This window comes from Anolis carolinensis, chromosome 1 (genome assembly GCF_035594765.1).
Source record: "Anolis carolinensis isolate JA03-04 chromosome 1, rAnoCar3.1.pri, whole genome shotgun sequence".
NCBI lineage: Eukaryota > Metazoa > Chordata > Lepidosauria > Squamata > Dactyloidae > Anolis > Anolis carolinensis.
The window spans coordinates 228253609-228273608 of record NC_085841.1 but is presented as its reverse complement, the minus strand read 5'-3'; the positions used below and the strand labels follow the sequence as shown (position 1 = coordinate 228273608).

The 20000-nt window shown below is 39.5% G+C and overlaps 1 protein-coding gene across 7 annotated transcripts in view; it reads right to left on the bottom strand.

Moving 5' to 3' along the window:
- zeb2 (zinc finger E-box binding homeobox 2) overlaps positions 1-20000 on the bottom strand; it is a 186433-nt gene that overhangs the window by 55301 nt on the left and 111132 nt on the right. The gene's annotated exons all lie outside the window — the stretch shown is intronic.

Sequence of the window (20000 nt, the reverse complement as noted above, 5' to 3'; positions counted from 1 at the left end):
TAAAAAGTGAAGGCAAATATCTTCTCTCTTTTTTCTCTTCTCTTTTTTAGAAAAGAAAGGGCATTTAATCATCCTGACATTTAACACAAGCACATCTTAATAACGTAGCCTTTTTAGCCAATTCCAACAAAGGATCTTCTTCGCTCTGCTGTTCCCACTAAACCAAGTGGATCTTTGCTGCTGAACCTCTCCATCTGAATTTGGACTGGTTTACTCTCCCCACCCCAATACGATCCACAAAGGCTGGCCTGAAACGGAGAAAATGAAACTCCTCCCACACAATTTGTCAGACTTTGAGATGACTAGATGCACTGGGGGATACAGTACTTTGACAATATCTTTTAACAGTTTTAGAGAAGGAATTTTGGCAGGTATGCTGATTGCAAGTTGCATATGCTAGAATTCCCTTTTGGGAGTAACCAATAAAGGTCCTCTTTTAGCTCCTCCACCCAAATCCCAACCTCCTCTTAATTCTCCTTGTATTAGTTCAAATTAGCAACTTCTTGCCTGAGCCTTTGAACATTTTTGCACATGTAGTGGAGTGCCCCAGTTGGCACAATAAACAGACTATTACTTCAAAACCGCAAAGAAGTGGGAGCCCAAAGAATTCCACTCTGCAATTCAATAAACAGGAGGGTAAGACATACTGTTTGCTGGCTTCAAATAGACACTAATTTTACATCTGTCTCTGAGGCACAGCAAAAAACCAACTAAAGAGCAGTAATAAATGTCCAAAACTGGCATCACTTTCCAAAATTCTCCCAGTAATCTTCTGAGGAATTAATTACAATTCTGTGTAACAGTCGTATTGGCAAAATGTGTCCATAATTACACCCAGGTACTGTACTGTATTGCAGGGAAATTTGCCACACGGCACTGTGCTTACAACGATAAGTCAGTGAGATCAAGCTATGTGCATATGAAGATTATCTGACTTATTGCCATTGTGTGCCATTTTGTGCTGAATCATATTAAAGTTTCATTTTCTGTAAAACTGTATGTGTAATATGGGGTTACCAAAGCATATAAAGCTGGTACTTAAATTTGCTTCCTAAGCAGTGAGAGTAGTAAGAGATATGGGAATATGAATTCCTAAAAAGAAACCCTATATTTAAAAGTGGCGGTGTTTTATCTCTAAAGCGTATTTCCACTTCACAAGGCTCTGTTATAGCAAACCTTTCCCATTCTTCTCGGCAGGCAAATAATACAATACTATCAGCGTGCGGATTAATTTTACAGTTAAATTTAAGCCAAGAATCTAGGTCTTTTACTGGTGAGAGAAATATCTTTGTGGATGGTTTTCCCCAGCACAGATCAGTAGCAGCTGACAAACATGGCTCTTCATTCCTCTCATTCTTAAATCTTCTCACCGCCATTAGAGGCAAGTCTAATGCTAACACTGAAATATGGCAATAATTGGGCTGACATGTTATTACACCAAGAAGTTGCTTTGCTCAACATTTGTTAACTACCCCTTTTCATATTCACGTGCTTTCTGTATATTATTAGTTTTATTTTGCATTTAACATCTGTTGCTGACTCATTCGCATGCAAAAAACTATGTTGAAGATCATTCTTTAACTTTTCACTTCTCAGATATTGCTGTTAAGGTCATGGCAAAAACAGTGAAGCTGGAAGGGGCAGTGGAGGGATTATTTACTTCTTTACTGCAAGGAATCCGAATAAAAGGCTCCATTGAGTTTGGAAGATGACACATACAGCATGTCCTTGTGGTATGAACAAGCGTGCTTGAATCCTTTAAGTTCTGACTTGTGTTCTGACCCACACTGCCGGGATGGCCTAGGGGAAGTCAGTGAGGCACCTAGATGTTCAAACCATCTCACAAATCTGGGGTCTCTGAGTTCAAGCAAAACAAGTCATGTGTTTGACAGTACTGAAAATCCCAGATTCATTGTCTATCTGGCACAAATGCAACCATTTACTGCAAGAGGGTCCTTTTTGGTTATTTGAAATGAAAGTATATCATTAGCAGTAGGGATTCAAAACTGGAGGAATGCTGGGCACTTCTTGCTTATTTTTCTTCAGAATTATTTTTTACACTTTGTAATGTCATGTCATCCGAGGTTTATATGAATGTTATGTTAAAAGCTCCTAGACACCAATGGAGCACTGAGACCACCTACTGACTTTTTAATTTTAGGATGCTGAGCAAGGAAAGAGATCAGCTGGAGTGGTGGGAATACAGAGCATCTCTTACACCAGGAGTGGGAATCATACTGCCTCCTCCCCCGTCCAGTAGGTCTAGCCATCATTGCCAGTGATGAGCCATGTTGGATGTAGCATTTCAACAAAATCCAAGGAGATGCACAATTTCCACTTGTATGTTACCAATACTGGTGCTCCTATGTGTCCACCCATCTTATCAATACTGGTGATCCTATTGGTTCATCCCTTTACCTACATCCCACCATCCTCTCTAAGGCCATACTTCTTCACAAGAAGGTGACAAGGCTTCCTGTGTCTTAGCACCTTCTTTGTAAGTATTCTATATTCACTATCCATCAAAAGTGAATCTTACATTTCAAACATTTCTAAGTCACATGCAATGCTGTCAGAAGCTAAAGGAACCACGATACTCTGTTTGTGATACTGTGATATTGCTATCCAGAGTGAAGACATAGTACATTTTTTGTCTGAGATAATTGCAAGTGTAGTTAGGGAAATCACAAAGACTTTTCTCCTTCTCCAGCTCTGCTTTGTCACTTGATTCCTTTTGTTTTTCCATTCCTTATTTCAGTTTGTTCCTCTCTCTCTCTCTCTCTCATCCCCTTTCTCCCATGAACACAACTCCTGGCTAAACATCTTCTCCTTTCCTTATTTCTCTCTTCCTCCTTCTCTCCCTTACCACATCTCCCAATTGTCTTCATAGGAGCCCCAGATGGTGCAATGGGTTAAACGCAGGACTTCTAACTTGAAGGTTGGGTTGATGACTTGAAGGTTGCTGGTTCGAATCTGAGGAGAGCACAGATGAGCTCCCTCTGTCAGCTCCAGCTCTCCATGCAGGGACATGAGAGAAGCCTCCCACAAAGATGGTAAAACATCAAAACAGCTGTGCATCCCCTGGCTAACGTCCTTGCAGACAGCCAATTCTCTCACACCAGAAGTAACTTGCAGTTTCTCAAGTCGCTCCTGACATGAAAAAAAATTATCTTCATTTCCTATTCCCCCTCCTCTTTTAATGCAATCACCATGAGCCATTCTAGGATTCAGATTCTGGCCCTGTAATCTCTAGTCCTTGGAGGATAGTTACCTGGCAATCCTAACTGGAAAGTAAATGACACTAAAGCACAGTCTTAACACAAATCTAAATAGAAACCAAATGCAATATTTATAAACTATTGTTTCCCTCTCTGATCAACATCCTTATTCCATGTAATCTTATCCAGTGTTGCTGCTGACTGCCATCAAGCCAGCTTTGACTTATGGTGACCCCATGGATGACAGACCTCCAAGTCACCTTGTCCTCAACAGCCCTGCTGTTCTTAAGCTCAGTTTTGTGGCTTTCTAGCTTGACTATATCCATCTGGATTGTGATCTTTCTTTTTTTCTACTGCCTTCTACCTTACCAATCACAGTTGTCTTATCTAATGTTTTCGAGAATTGTATTGCCCTGTTCATATTGCAAATGAATACCTGAATCATGAACCATACCCCCACCCTAATCCACCTAAAAGGTCTGTGTTATAATAAAATTCCTTGGAGGAAAGCAGGATAAAAATGTGAATACCACACAATAATATTTTTCTTGGCTGAAAACAAATGCCTCCTTTCCTTTGAATTAATTGTTTTCAGATCTACAGGCTTTTTGCCAGATTATACTTTCAAAAGGCGGGCCAATAGGGTAGGGGCAACACCCGTAAAGATGCCAAGTGATGAAAGCAAATTCTCAGAGCAGGAATGGGAATTGTGCAGCCCTTAAGACATTACTGACCTACATCTCCCATAATATCTCACCACTTGCTAAGTTGACTCGGACTTCAATTCAACAAGATCTGGAGGGCCACACAACTCCACTTTTGTCACAGACTACATAGAATGTCAGGTGCATTTTATGTTTAGTCTTTCTTCTATATATCACTGGAGAAATCTGTGATCAGTGACCAGATTGATGAAAAAGAGACCCTCCTATAGGTTGCAAGAATCATTCTTGGTTTGTCATGGTATATGTTTTTGCAATCTGTTAAATCATGTTCTTAAATGCTCCCCCAGCTGGGTGTGTGTTTCAATAAAAGCTAAACATTTCCACCCCTAAGAAACCTCTCCTTTGGGCAGGGTGTGGAAACTTTGTTTAAATTGGGGTTTGTTTTTTTAAAAAAATCCAAATTTGAAGATAGACAGTATTGCTTTTGGATGGGTCTGCAACTGAGTCACCTATTATTTAAAATGACTAGATTGAAACAGGATTTTGCTGCAGCTAAGATTCCATCTCATTTGGAAATAGGAGAGAATTTGCTGATTAATGGCATATTAAAAACCTCAAAAATATCTCTCAGAACCTTGGGTTACACTTTATGCTGAAGCCACAAGTATACTTTTATAAAATATAAAGTAATTACATTGTTTTAAGGATTGTATAGACACTTTTCCAAAGTATAACCTAAGTCCTTGTTTATTACATGGAAATGGCAAAATAATTTGGCCATACATCAATTTATGAAGGTGCGGCTGGTCTTCTCCTACCAGGCCCTGAAGTTGCCATGAACTCCATCCACTACTTTCCATGGTCCATCATTTAAAAGATGTTCACAGCATTGTCTTATTTCTACCTCCTGATATCATCTATAGCTAATTATTTCAAGTTTTTATGTCTATATAAACAGCCTGAAGTTCTCCCTGGTCTTCTATAAGACAATAAAAGATTTTGGTGTCCCAGAGATTCATCACACCTAACTCTATAGTCTCAGGCCAAGCCAGCTCCCACTAATTTTTTCTCTATCACCCGCTACAAAAATCTGCTGGAAATCTCTCTTTTCTTCAGGTTCCCACAAATCATAAGGCCTCTGATGTCTGCTATCTTTCTAATGTACTCTGCAAAAATTTAAATTCTGCCAAAAAGACCCAGAGGAAATATCACTTATTTGGTAAGAGGCGAGGACATAAAGAACATAAAGGACATAAAGGAAGGACAAAGACTGTGTTTTATCACTGTCTATGCATTTATGGAGAATTAAGTGTTTAATACATGGACATATACTAAATAAATATCTATATGAATCCATAGTTCTAAGTAGAAGTACTGATATTTGCATTGGCACAAAATAGTGAGTTTTTTCTAGCCTACGTGAAACACAAGACTCTGGAGAATTTGTAAGAACGGGCGTTAGGCAGAAGAAAGTTTGGCTGCAAAACTGAATACCATAATCCTGATTCATAAATGCATCCTTGTTGTCCACTGTATTCTCCATTTGCACAATGCTGTATGTTTCTAAGGTAGCCGTGACACAGGCACAATACTTTCAAAGAATATGTTCTCAGTTATGTCGCATTTAAGGATCTCTCTGCTTCAGACAGAAATAGAAAAAAAGCTTCAGACAGAAATATCTGAATTGGATTCAATTTTGGGTTAACTTTCTTCTTACTGTATTATTTTATGAATAAGCTGGTGATTCAGAAATAATTTTCATGAGGTACAGGGGCCATTTATTTAACCTTATCAGAAACTATCCACAAACTATAACTGAATATGGATGTAGGCAAACATCTATTTTAAGGTTAAGGTAAAGGTTTCCCCCTGACATTAAGTCTAGTCATGTCCGATTCTTTGGGTTGGTGCTCATTTCCATTTCTAAGCCGAAGAGCCAGCGTTGTCCGTAGACACCTCCAAAGTCATGTGGCCAGCATGACTGCATGGAGCGCTGTTACCTTCCCGCCGAAGCGATACCTATTGATCTACTCACATTTGCATGTTTTCGAACTGCTAGGTTGGCAGAAGCTGGGACTAACAGTGGGCGCTCACTCCGCTCCCTGGATTCGAACCTGCAACCTTTCAGTCAGCACGTTCAGCAGCTTAGAGCTTTAACACGCTGCGCCTTCGGGGGCTCATTTTTGCCAGTTGTTTGTTAAAAGTAAACTACAGTATGAATCCTATTTCATCATCTCATGATCACCAAATGTGTTGGGAGGGAAGTGTCTCTTGAGCACATACCAAACTTAAGCATCCATCTCATGAAGAAGACTAAAATGAAAACATATTCTTATGATCTTAAGTATTCAGGCCTACAAGGAAAATGCAGCATTTACATGGACCAATATGATCCAGATTCCGTGACATTCCTTAAACTGATTTGTTTACAAGCATTCATGCATGCCTTCCCCAGATATAAAGAAAATGAGGTGAAAGTGCAGATAACTGTGGGTGATTTAGAAGATTTTATTAAGATTCGATGCTTTTCAATAAAATCTTCGAGTGCAAATAAACACCCCATACAACATCCTTGGGGAGCGAACAAAGAACAATTTTGCAGAGAAACCGCTTGCCTTGTTATATTGCTTAGGGTGAAGAAAAATGGACACATCATTCTTTGTAAAGCAAGGATGATTCCCATGTAATTATATGGGTAGCCTCTGGGAAAAGGTGGACCCTCACTGCAGGCAGCCAGGTGAGTCTGATAGAAACTTTCTCGGTCTATCCCGAGGGACTGCTATCATCGGCCTTAAAAATGAACAGCCTTACTCCTTGCTGGAGCTAAGGCCTAACATTGCTGCAGGTGAACTTGGCTGCCTCTCATCAGTCAGACATGGAGCCCTTTTCCTTGACAAGGTGTGGATTTATGGAATGAGAGCAAAATAATTCTCTCTTAGCTGCTGACTATGATGTGGTTCAGTGCTTCTCAGCACGGCATTGCTAGCCCAAGAGCAGCAAGAAAGGTCTACAAAGGAACCTTCCAAGAAATGATGAACAGGGGGTGAAGCTTGAGGTTTTTTAACATTTAAAAAGAAGTGAAGTACAGGCAGACAATTTTTTCCCCATCTTCTATGTATCCTTCTATGTCCTGAGGGTTAAGGAATATATGCCATTTGTGGCGTGTGAAAAGAATAAATAGTATCCTTTAGTGGTATAATGACAGAGTCACCATAGCATTGGGACATGATGACAGTTCACTTAAGTCTTGTTCAGATGCTACTTACACACACTCAACTGGCATGTGAAGAAGGGGTTTCCTATCCTGTTTCTTGCATGGAAAGCAATAAATTTGGAGAGAAATCCCACATGAGAAAATCAGAGCTCTTGCTTCTATGAAGATTATATTTGGATTTAGGATCTTCAGACCAGTAGCTTTCTATGTTCAATGGAAGCAAGAGTGGCATGTTGGTTGAAACTAGTTAAGTAATACAGTAGAGTCTCACTTATCCAAGCCTTGCTTATCCAAGTTTCTGGATTATCCAAGCCATTTTTGCAGTCAATGTTTTCAATATTTCATGATATTTTGGTGCTAAATTTATAAATACAGAAATTACAACATAACATTACTGCTTGTTGAGCTACTTTTTCTGTCAAATTTGTATAACATGATGTTTTGGTGCTTAATTTGTAAAATCATAACCTAATTTGATGTTTAATAGGCTTTTCCTTAATCTCTCCTTATTATCCAAGATATTCGCTTATCCAAGGTTCTGCTAGCCCGTTTAGCTTGGATAAGTGAGACTCTACTGTACCTGATAAGAAGGAGTCCCTCGTGGCGAAATGGGTTACTCCGTTTCATCCTAGCATATAGAGTAACTTGTGTAAGAATGGATAGATGAATAACAATATTATGTGCAATATATACAAAGGGAGAGAATTAAAGTTGGAGGAATATTAGGCAAGTAAATTTTGCTCCATTTCATCCTAGCATATAGGAGCCCCGGTGGCACAATGTTTTAAACCCTTGTGCCGGCAGGACTGCTGACCGAAAGTTCAAATCCAGGGAGCGGGGTGAGCTCCCATCTGTCAGCTCCAGCTTCCCATGTGGGGACATGAGAGAAGCCTCCCACAGGATGGTAAAACATCCAGGTGTCCCCTGGGTAACGTCCTTGGAAAAGGCCAATTCTCTCACACCAGAGGCGACTTGCAGTTTCTCAAATCGCTCCTGACACACACAAAAAACCCTGATAAGAGCTTAAATATATTCATTTAACAGCGCAATCAATTATGCAATCTATTTAGATGTTAACGACCTATAAATTCAATAAAACTTTCAGGTTAAGGATGGTTGAGATCACTATCTGTTTTTCCAAAACTAAGCCAAGTAAGATAATAGTTGAGTACAATTAACATCTGAACTTTATAGACAGAACCACCTGGTCCACCAGAGTAAACACTATTACATCAGTGTTTCCCAAACTCTTGTCTTCCAGCTGCTTGGGGCTTCTGCTCCCACAACCCCTCATCATGAGCCAACTTAGGCAAGTGAATTGAAGTCCAAAACACATTGAGGACTAGAGTTTGGGATTCACAGAATTATATAAATCTATATTTACTGAGAGTGTTCAAACTGTAGACTATGTGAGAACATGATATCTTGTCCCCAAGACAAGAAATGTTAATTCTATTAAACAACTATTATCTTACAGGGACACATTTCTATTGCAATTATATACTGAATTCTATTAAGTATACATATTCTAGTATGCTACCTGAATCTTGTATGGCCAGTGCTGTTGTCCTCTGTTACATAACGGGTTGTGAGCATCATTGTAAGGTGGGCTGAAATTCTGCTCACGTATATTGAGAAAACTGCCTGGAAATGATGTCAGGGCACTTCTAATGTGACTCTTTGACTCTTGAGGTCTTTGTTCTGGAATCACTGGAGGAGCAGAATGACGAGATGTCACACAACAGCTTTCACAACCAGGCTCTGGCAAGCACATGCACCATATAAGCCCTTATTGTTCCTCTGAAAAGACATATTTGGGCTTTTATTCTTATCACCACAGCATAAACCAGTGCGAAAGTCAGACCAACCTGGTATGTCTCACAGATGATTACCAAGCTGGCGTCTACCTGCAGAACTGACAGTTTCATTCTTACATCTTTGTAAAAGGACAGATTCTTACATTATGAGACTGACAAGGCTGCCACTCTGTTGCTTTAAGGTACAACATTTATCAGCAATACCAGTTATAAGTATTTCAGGGCTATGGAACACTACAATCTCTTCCACCATAACCAATTTAGGTTGTACTATACAGTTTTGAAAGATTTACTAGGCTGATATTAGAACACTGCAGTTTAAGGTTGGCCAGTAAATTATACAGCAAGGAAATCATGACTGAAATGTCTGATGTCTCTCTAGGATGTGTGTCCATTTAGCAATGAGTATACCTCAAAGGTTTGTTCAAGAATAACGTGCCAGATGGAGATAAAATAAGAGGGGAATATCCTAAAGAATGGGCAACTTGGAAGTCCCTGAACAGACTCAGAAGTGGAGTGGGCAGAACAAAAGACAACCTGGCAAAATGGCACTACCTAGAAGAATCCTCCACCTTGTCTGGCTGTGGAACAGAACAGACAACTCCGCATCTGTATGCTTGTCAGCAATGCATGTACAGAAAGAAAAATTGTTTGAGGCTACAGACAATGCAGTCACTGTCGCCCATTTTTGGTCAAAAGATATTTAGCCAATTTACTAATATATGCAATGCTTTTGACACAAAATAAATTAATCCCAAAGACACCATATCTAATCTGTTCTTGAGAGCGCAAGCAGGATCAACCTATATTTGGATGAGTGCTTGCCAACAAATACCAAGCGCTGTGGGCTATATTTCCAAAGATGAAACTGGCAAAACCATCTCTGAAACCATCTCTTGAGTGTTCCTTGCCTAAGAAAACCTTATGACATTCATGCGGTTGCTGTAAATCAGCAGTTGGCTGGAAATTACATACACACATCACATTTGTCCTCGTGGACAAGTTAAACATGAGCCAACAATGTGATGCGGCGGCAAAAAAAGCCAATGGGATTTTGGCCTGCATAAATAGGAGTATAGTGTCTAGATCCAGGGAAGTCATCTGGTATACTGTGCCCAGTTCTGGGCATCGCAATTTAAGGGAGAAGTCAACAAGTTGGAATGTGTCCAGAGGAGGGCAATTGAAATGATCTGGGTCTGGAGAACAAGCCCTACGAGGAGAGGCTTAAAGTGCTGGGCCTATTTAGCCTACAGAAGAGAAGACTGAGAGGAGACATAATAGCTATGTATACATATATGAGGGGAAGTCATAGGGAGGAGGGAGCAAGCTTGTGTTTTGCTGCCCTGGAGACTAGGATGCGGAACAATGGCTTCAAACTATAGGAAAGGAGATTCCACCTGAACATCAGGAAGAACTTCCTCACTGTGAGAGCTGTTCGGCAGTGGAACCCTCTGCCCCGGAGTGTGGTGGAGGCTCCTTCCTTGGAGGCTTTTAAGCAGAGGCTGGATGGCCATCTGTCGGGGGTGCTTTGAATGAGATTTTCCTGTTTCTTGGCAAGAGGTTGGACTGGATGGTCCATGAGGTCTCTTCCAAATCTATGATTCTATAATTTTGAAATCTACTCAAAACTTTTAGGACAAAGTATGAAAGAAATTTATACTCTCGACATTTCTGGTCTTGTAAGGGTAATTCAGTAGAAAGTCATAACAAGACTACCAGCTGCTGAAAAAGCATCTGAAGTGACATTGTGTTCATGGATGACATAATACAATGGAATGATTTATCATAGTTTTGCAATGAGGGAAAGAGGTGATATGAAAGTAGCCTATGTTTATCTACCCAGGGATACCTAAAAGTGCTTGGGCAAAGTGGGCAAAGTGTATTTCTACTGAAGTACAGCATGAATAGCATGTATTAATGTTCTTTATCAGGGTTGTTTTAAAGGAAGGTGGAAGAGCCTTTTAAAAACAATAAAAGATCAACATTATGTGGGCCATTTGAGTTTTCTAACTTAACATTTCAGTGTTTAAGCAGCTCTCTGTCCTTGCTAACATCTCTAGTACTCTTGAAAATAATGTTGCACTAACTTGACTTCAGGCTGTAAGTCAATAAATGTCGCATGTCGATGATCATTAGAAAGAAGTGGGGGAGTATGATGGAGAGAGGGTTTCATAAAATCAGGCTGCACAAAGTCTGTAAAATGATGTTGGGAACAAATGCTGTCCCCAGATTATCTGTTAGATTTTATATGCATATTTTTCCAACAATATCGTTAAATAATAATTCAGAAAAATTATTTAATTATCAGGATGTATTACAATTGTTGCACATTTTTTAAATCAACTTTAAAAGTATATAGAGAAAAGTGTACTTGTTATCATGCACTAAGGAATGCCACAATTTGTGTACAATCTGCATAGATCATCTAGGATCTGGATGCATGAAATGATAAGCTCCTTAATAGTTATGAATAGTTATGCTGCTATTAGATGACAAGAGAGCAGGCCTTGTCTAGGTTTGAAGTTTTATAGCAAGATAAGACCTTGGAAACAAAACCTTGAATAATTCGAGCATGAAAAAAGGGAAATGTGTCCTTGCACAGACATTGTGTCTATCACCTTCCTCAAAAGAGTTGCTCAACTTTAAACAAACAAAACAAGGTGTACATTGAAGAAATCTGTTTTTGAAGGCTCTGCAGTGAAGGGAAAAAAGTTTTAGAACTTTTAATAAGTTTCCAAAAGTCACAACGATGTTCCAAGATTTGTTGAGCAGTTGTGCAGCTGCTGGCATTTTACCCCATTCCACCTCAAAGATTAACAGTTCTATTTCGGAGTCATTTTTCAGAAATGGAATCCACTCCCAACTTAATTTTTACACATTTTAAGTTTCAGGGCAGCAGGATAGGTTATGCTTCTTGGACTGAATTTTTTAAAACTCCTTAATTTTAACCCTACCTCCTTGTAAAGTTGCCATCCCTCGGATCGGAAAGAAATGTTCCCAGGCAAAGAAACTGTCATGCTTCCTTGGAAAAGGATTTTGGAGCTCCATTCTTCCCAGAACTGAAAGTCGTCTTTAAAAATGCTCTTTGCCTTAACTAGTCGTTTTCCCCCTTTGCTTTCTAAACCCTCCAATCCACAGGTGATCTTCTGAAGAAATGTGAAATTCGGATAGTACCTTGGTTCCTTGAACATCAACAGAAATAATGGAAAAGATCAGCTCTTCTTAAGCATAGCAGGGGATCACCTGAACTTCTTAAAAGCATTGAGGAAAGTAAAGGCATTAAGGTGGAAATGAGGGATTATATGTCCTTTGAAAGAGGGGCTGGTTCTCTGAAAAGTTTGGATGCTGTGTCTGTTGGGATTGCATCCTTCTTAAGTAACTTGGGAACTCCGCTTTTTTCAAATGTGGAGTTTGTTTAGAAAAGGTACCATTTTTTTAAAACTGGTTTTTATAGGTGGCAGCACACTGTTGTCTAGGAGTAGAATATTATGCACAGATCGAAACTATCAAGATGAAGATATATCAAATCAATGAAGCCCCTGATGGTGCAGCGGGTTAATACACTGAGCTGCTGAACTTGCTGACCGAAAGGTTGATGGTTTGAATCCGGGGAGTGGGATGAGCACCTGCTGTTAGCCCCAGCTTCTGCCAACCTAGCAGTTAGAAAACGTGCAAATGTGAGTAGATCAATGGATACTGCTATGGCGGAAAGGTAACAGTGATCCATGCAATCATGCCGGCCACATGACCTTGGAGGTATCTAAGGACAATGCCGGCTCTTCGGCTTCAAAATGGATATGAGCACCAACCCCCAGAGTCGGGCATGACTAAACTTAACATCAGGGGAAACTTTACCTTTACCCTATAAGATTCAAACTGAACAGGTTTCTGATTTAAATTGTATTTTACCCACTACTCTATACTAGCAAGTTTTATTAGTACAGTAGAGTTTCACTTATCCAACACTCACTTATCCAACGTTCTGGATTATCCAACTTATTTTTGTAGTCAATGTTTTCAATAAGTCATGGTATTTTGGTGCTAAATTCCTAAATACAGTAATTACTACATAGCATTACTGTATATTGAATTACTTTTTCTGTCAAATTTGTTGTATAACATGATGTTTTGGTGCTTAATTTGTAAAATCATAACCTAATTTGATGTTTAATAGGCTTTTCCTTAATGCCTCCTTATTATCCAACATATTCGCTTATCCAACATTCTGCCGGCCCGTTTATGTTGGATAAGTGAGACTCCACTGTATACATATTAAAAAGTATGGCTACAGAGGAGACACTTTATCTATGTGATATGATGTTTACCTGTCCTGCGTTCTGGCTTTGATAACACTGGTTTCATCATATGGGTTTTAAAATGCTTCCGCTTAGAAATGGAGATGAGCACCAACCCCCAGAATTGGACACAACTAGACTTAACGTCAGGAGAAAACCTTATATCAAATCACTTTGGGACAGGGCTTGGAAAATTGCAATTTATCGGCATATCTTTTTTCAATTCCTGTACAAATTGTTCAGGTGAATTTGGTACCTCTACAAAGATTTACCAAATATGAATTCATAATGCAGCCAAGTGTATTTTGATAACATTTTTAAAAAGTTATGTTATATATTTCCACAAACATACGCCGATGCATCATACTGCCCTGAAAAGTTTTATCATCTGATTTTAACAATCCTTTGTTTAAAGTTCAGCTTAAAATGCAACCTCTTTTGAAAGGTGGATATATATATTTTTATATGTCTCTTTTGCTCCCTAGGAAAGCACAGGCCCTAATCCCAACCCACTGAACCCCTGTCTGCCTGTTTTCAAAAATAGCATCATTCCACCTCGCCATTGACAAAACCAGACAACAGTGAAAGGGACAGTGACATGGCAGACACAAAAGCTCAACACATTATGGCCACTCTAAACAGAGGACAAAAGCAAGGGAGTCACTGATGTGTAAACCAAACAATGTGAGGGGAAAAAAATATTGAATAATTTCTGTCATGAGGCACTGACTAAAGCCGAGCTCTAATTGAATTAAACTCCCATTTATTTGCTCAGGCCTGAACTACAGGCTGGGAAAAAAAGAAAGAGAGGTGGCGGGGAGGCGGAGGCGGAGGAAACCTTAAGATTTGCTCAACTGTTCGGAGGTACCACCTCGCCTCCTCACCCCTGTATAAATCCACCATCTGTGCTCACACGCACACATGTTTCATCTCGCAACAAATGCACCGAAGCCAAAAAAAAAAAAGAAAGGGAAAAAAGGCACAAAAGCTCCCCAGGCCACCCCAGGTCTAAAGGAGCAAAAAGAGAGAAAAGTGGGGAGAAAGGGAGGGGAAAAAAAGATCCTTTGCTCATTGCCCAGGTGAGATAGCCTGGTGTGTCCTCTCAGCCTCGACACGCGTCAAGTAAAAGAAAGGTTAAAATTAGAAAATTCAATTTATTTGATAATTTCCCAGAATAATTAGAGTTAATATGGGTTAATTAATATGCAAATCTCTCAGCAGATGTTCTGCAGCAGGGCCTGTGTGAGAAAACAGCCTTTGCTTTCTCCTACGTGATTTTGGCTGTCAGTTATTGGGTATAATTACTGTAACTAACCGAATACACACAAAACCTTTGGAATATAAAATTGTTACAGTTCTAGTTCTGCACAAGCTGCTACTTTTCTGCCATAAAAGCGAACAATTTCTTTCAGAAAATAGGAGCCTTTTTGTTCCTTTTCTTCATTTTTTAAAAAAAGAAGAAATGAATCAAGTAAATGGCTTATCTTTTTCTACGCATAATTAGGTCAGTATTATATGAACATTCCAATGAGGCGGTGGTACAAACGTACGTATCAAATGATAGCTCAAACCACCTGCAAAATCACACAAAATTGTTGTATTCAGAATCTCTTTTTTTCCCCCTTCCCCAGAAGAACTTTGAAAGGCTATGTGTCTCTCCTGCCAACACTGCCAAGGCTTTTTTTATTTACAAAAACACCCATAAAATAAAAGGAAAACTGCAACGTTATTTCAACATTTGCACATTTTTTCGAGTCATAAAAGACACTGCCGTGTTTTTTGAAAAAATGTGTAAAAGCATTGCTCTTCTTCACTTCTCAGCAGTGAAGGATTTTCAACTTTTGAAAACAGTTTCACTTTGAAAAATATGTTCGTTATGGAGGTCATCTGCCAGCAAAATGACTTTATGAGTGCTATCATCCCAAATGGTTTGTATCCTCTTTGGAAAGATACATAGTCAATAATATATATTTTTGCTATGAGTGTAATATGCTAGGATTTTTGTGTGTGTCAGGAGTGACTTGAGAAACTGCAAATCGCTTCTGGTGTGAGAAAATTGGCCGTCTACAAGGACTCCTGACTTTAATGAGTCATTTTAAGATGGCTTAAACACTGAAATTGGTACTTACGTTCAAGAAAGAGTGCCCTCCTTCAAGTTTAACTTATATTTCTGCTATTTAGTAAATAGCTAGTCATAGATGAACACATATTTCATCTATTGCTATTTGTTGGGATTTTTTTCATACCAGGAGCGACTTGAGAAACTGTAAATCGCTACTGGTGTGAGAGAATTGGCCGTCCGCAAGGATGTTGCCCATGGGACACCCAGATGTTTTACCATCCTGTGGGAGGCTTCTCTCATGTCCCTGCATGGGAAGCTGGAGCTGACAGATGGGAGCTCACCCCACTCCCTGGATTCGTACTGGTGACCTTTGGGCCAGCAGTCTTGCCAGCACAAGGGTTTAACCTATTGTGCCACCGAGTGCTCCTATATGCTAGGACAGTGGTTCTCAGCCTGGGGTCCCCTGATGTTTTTGGCTTTCAACTCCCAGAAATCCTAACAGTTGGTAAACTGGTTGGGATTTCTGGGGGTTGTAGGCCAAAAACATCTGGGGACCCCAATTGAGACCCACTGTGCTAGGATGAAATGGAGTAAAATGTACTTGCCTAATATGCCTGCAACTTTAATTTTCTCCCTTTGTAGATATTGCACAGAATATTGTTATTCATCTATCAATTCTTACAAATGTTGCTCTATATGATAGGATGAAATGGAATAAAATTGTTAAGAATCGATAGACGAATAACAATATTATATGCAATACAAAGGGAGAGAATTTAAAGTTGCAGGAATATTAGGCAAGTAAACTTGAGGAAAATGAAGTAGTAAAGATTACTACTGGATCAGACTGCTCTACCTTTTAATTTGCAAACAGCAAATTTGCAAATATTTTCCCACTTCTTAACTTTATTCCAATTGTATCTCTTTGTACAAGCTCTTTTCTTCCCTGTTTATTTGAAACCAGCCTTAAAGTTCCAGGTAGTCCATAATGCTTTGTGGCCTCCCTAATTTTAGCCTTCTTGCAATAATTATAAACTGCATGTGTGTTTGAGAGAGAGGGAGAGGGACAAGACACATTATAGGGTCTCAGCACATTCCAACAGTAGCAGATAATTTTAAAACTTTCCCTTTTCCACCGCTGAAGCAGTGTTTGAGCAGCACATTCCAACTGCCAATCTATTCAAGCTAAGTTATGTACATACATAACTGTAACAATCCCATTGACACTGATAGGTCTCTGTCTGAGCACCAAAAACTCCTTATCAGACGGGCCTGTTCAAAAGCAGGTCAGTGTTTTGAGTTTGGGTGGGGAAGCCAGGGAAGAGAAAAAGGTAAAAATTGCTTCTTTTGCTTCTGCTGGCCTTTACTTACATAGTGATTGAAAGTGACCCAATATATCTGAACAACTCTCAAATATTGTGGGCCATCTTCTCCATGCCTCCCAATGCGGACAATGTTTTGGGGAATAAGGTTGTGGCTACAGTGAGAGCAAAATCAGGATGTTGTTCACCACTCAAATAAAAAATCCCTCCTATTAAATTTGATTCAGTCCCCAAATTTATAGCATTGTGTCTGTGAGTGCCTTCAAGTTCCTTGTTGACATAAAACAACCCATGATTTTCATATGGGTTTCTTAGGAATACTGACAAGTGGTTTTTCTATTTCCTTCCTCTGAATTATAAACTATGGCACATGGTGGTCTCCCTACTGAACTGACCCTGCTTAGCTTCCAAGATCAGACAGGATATGGAGCCTTTACTGCCTTGTGTGCCTTCAAGTTGCCTCTCAACCTACGGTGATCCCATGTATCTCATAGGATTTTCCAGACATGCAAATCCTTTGAGGTGGTTTTGCCAGTTCCTTCCTCTGAAATATAGCTTACAGCATTTGGTAGCCACTGGTGGTCTTCCATCCAAGTTCTAACCAGAGCTGACCCATTTAGCTTCAAAGATCAAACAGGATCCGGTGCCTTTAGAGCAGTGGTTCTCAACCTGGGGTCCCCAGATTTTTTTGGTCTACAACTCCCAGAAATCCCAGCCAGTTTACCAGATGTTAGGATTTCTGGGAATTGAAGGCCAAAACATCTGGGGACCCCAGGTTGAGAACCACTACTTTAGGGTATTTAGGCACTGAGGCAACTTCAACATTTTCAGAAATATAGTTAAGGCATCCAAAGAAAAAGGGCAGGCCATGTTACCAAGAGAACACAAACAGAGCAGACACACAAATTCTAGGTGTGAACGATATTCAATGTCACACGCTCTGAAATGCTAGACATTTAGGGAATGAAAGAAAATTTCATTCAGTGAAAAAGAATTTTTTATGGGATCACTGCCTTCATTACTGTCTCCGCCTCCCACTCCTGTAGCGGCATCCCTGCTGGCTTCTTTTCAAGCTGACTGGTAGTTGTACTCAAGCCACACCACACTATTTATATCAATATTACTCAATTAAATAGTGCCACAAACTCTAAGCAATTCCAATCATCACTGGTAGCCCAAAGGTATGCATATTTGGGACATCTCCTCAATTGTTTGTTCTGTGCGTGCTGCCTTAATAAAGCAACCATGGTGGTTTGTTAAGAACTTAAACAATTGCATTCATGAAAGGAAAAGGAAGGTATTATGTCAACCACACAACCATCGAGAAGTTCTGTTAATTATGCTAAAACGCCATCGGTTTGCAATTCTGAAATACCATAAGTTTCAAAGATCATCACTAATTTTGGTAGTTTTTACTCACGAACCAAGGACTCCTTAAATGTTTCTTGTTATAGGCATTGGGCACTTTCCCCCTTCTTCTGTCGGCTATGGTTTAGTCATCAAGATTATCTGTTTGCTGACAGCCCCATGATCTATGGCCTAGACCTTAAACAACAACAGCGAGAACAAGAATACTTTGAAGGCAACTAGCAGTTTTGTCCTTTCCCTGGTTGAAATTATCTTATGAAATATTGATAACGCATTATCTCTCAGGACAGTATAATGCTGCACAATGTGATACTGAAAGATATTTTAAGGAAACCCTTTTGCTCAGTTAAAGTTGTTATTCAGTAGTTTACACAGCCTGTGAACACTTATCAAACAGCTCTGAGCACAGAGTACAGGAACTCCATTGCAATGAAGATACAGTGGAATGTAAAGGGATTCGTAGGTGATAAGGGCCTTCATGTTTGTTTTCAAATGGTTGGATTCATCCTTGATGAGAAGGAAAGTTGCACAACTACCTTCCTTGGGTAGATAACATGTGCAGCAACTTCTGTTTGCCCACTGAAACCTTTTGTGTGTAGACATAAACCATCGCAACAGCTCCCGACATTAATGTTTGTGCTTTTTGCAAAATTTGTACAAAATTGAGACAAACAATTCCAACAATTGAACCATGAAAATTATTGCAGGAAGGTCTCTGTAATTAAGGCACACTGTTGTTGTGAGTTTGAAGTTGCCAAGAAAATAATCATAAAGTTGGAAGAGACCTCATGAGCCATCCAGTCCAACCCCCCGCCAAGAAACAGGAAAATCGCATTCAGAGCACCCCCGACAGATGGCCATCCAGCCTCTGCTTAAAAACCTCCAAAGAAAGAGCCTCCACACTCTGGAGCAGAGAGTTCCACTGCTGAACAGTTCTCACAATGAGGAAGTTCTTCCTAATGTTCAGGTGGACTCTCCTTTCCTGTAGTTTGAAGACGTTGTTCCGTGTCCTAGTCGCCAGGGCAGCAGAAAACATGCTTGCTCCCTCCTATGACTTCCCCTCACATATTTATACATGGCCATCATGTCTCCTCTCAAATCTGCAAGATCACTGCGATAGTGCAAAACCAGGGAAAATAAACTACAACAAAGCAGCAACTTATAGTATACTATTTTCACAAAACAGGAATCCAATTACTGCCTTCTATTCTTTTTTTTTTTTTTTTTTTTGAAAACAGAGATTGTGTGTAACTCTAATTCATAGTGTATGTTTACACCTCTCTTTAGAAAGTGGATCTGGGATGTTGATATCATTAATATAACTCAGCACAACCTCTCCCTCTCTCTCTCAATTCATATTCATTGTTAATGGCTATTTAGGGAAACATTTCTGATTGGGACCAGTTTCATTTTAACTCCTTAAGAATTTTCTTGTGGGTGAAAAACGATCAGTATAAAACAAGTTTTAGTATAACAAATATCAAATTCATTTTTCTCTCCCCCCCCCCCCCAGCTCCTTCTCTGATATGTAGTGCAGTATCAGAATCTACATCTCCAGGGAAATTTACAATATCTACACTTTGTGACTCCCTTGAATGCTTGTGCTACTTTTGGGGAACACAAATGTAATATTTTTATCATTTATTTCCTTCTTGCATCAAAAGTTGAGATAAAATGGGAGGGAAAAATCAACAACTGCACAGTCCACAAAGGTATATACAAGGGGCGGGAAGGGGGGTGGAATGTGCGATGTTGATATCACAACAATGAATGTTTCATCACAGACATTGGAAATAAATCACAGGACTCTGATCTGGAAACTCTTAAAAACCTGCCTTTCCTAAATGCTTAGGTATTCCAGATAACAAATCAGCAAAGTTTTGTAGCTGAAGGGCCATATGCCCTATTTTAAATAATAAAAAAAAGAAATCCATAAAAAATAAATTACTTTCACTAAGTATATGCAAATTCCAATGTAAGCAATCAGAGCAAAATTAATTTTGCCAGAACTGATTAAAAGCATTAATAAATCTATATGC